A 1,269-nucleotide genomic window follows, 5' to 3' on the forward strand; every position below is an offset into this window, starting at 1 on the left:
AGCGCTACCCTGCACCAGTGTGGAGAATCAGCAGTGGGGATTATATACATGGTTTCCTCGCTATACATGGTTTCCTTTGAGGAGAAGCACTGTCTGTTTTGGAGAGCAGCGGATACATAAGACAGCAAACTTAACTCAGTGTACTGCCTAACTGTACATACATACAAAGATACTTTAGCTTTCAGTGCAGCCTTCACAGGCCTCAGATCTGCCATCAACTCTCCAGAACACAGAGCTGAGCCTGAGCTCTAAACTCTGATACCTGATCAGTGCAGCATTCTGCTGTTGCCTGAGCCCAGCCAGTTGAGGTCTGAGACTAGATAATATGCTTTATGGCATGAGTTGGTGCTAGTGGTAATTTTGGGTGGCTGAAATAGACACAAAACTGGGACCCAGAGATTAAGCACCCACCATCCCCCTTCTATTAAGACCTTGCACCCCTTCCAAAAAAGGCCTTACCCCCCATATCATTCCCCTTTCCCTCCCGACTAACAGAGAGTACTGTGAGCATGATGTGAGCCCTGTGATGTGACCTGTGACTCAGCATCAATATGTCTGTAGCCTAGGTTGCATTCCAGGCTGACTACATGGCAGACATTGCATTTCATCAACCAATGGATACATGTTATGTCATCAACTGCATAACGCAGTCAGGCATCAGATTGCTAAATCATATCATGTGGTTAGCTGATATGTTATACACCTATCCAGGTGTTGTGAGATCCGGCACGTGTCTGTAATGTAGCCTGGATAGCGGCCGTCCTCTACACATGCTCACTTGTGTGGTGTGGTGGACACACTCCTGTATTTATGAATGTAGTCTAAATAAAATGAGCTGGGACCATGGAACCTTTAGGGACCATCCGCAGTCAATGTGTGTTTTATTACATTTAAATTTAACCAACTGGGCAAAAACTGGTTGAATCAATGTTGTTTTCATGTCATTTCAACCCAAAAAATCTATGCGATGACGTTGAATCAACATGGAAAACTGATTGGATTTGCAAAAAGTAATCAACTTAAGGGCATTTCGTTTTTTTTTCACCCAACTTTTAACCTAAATCCAATGACATGGTGAAATGTTTTGTTGAATTCACGTTAGTTGAAAACTCTACCAAATGTTAATCAAAACTAGACGTTGAACTGACGTCAGAAACTTTTATTCTACTGTAAAAATGGACTACAAAGTGTAAATAGGATAATTTTGTTCCTGAGTATGTTTTGTACCTGAGTATGTCACAACGTAAATGAAGGTTGGGTTTATTTAAA

This window comes from Coregonus lavaretus (genome assembly GCF_964263955.1).
Source record: "Coregonus lavaretus genome assembly, chromosome: 10".
Lineage (NCBI taxonomy): Eukaryota > Metazoa > Chordata > Actinopteri > Salmoniformes > Salmonidae > Coregonus > Coregonus lavaretus.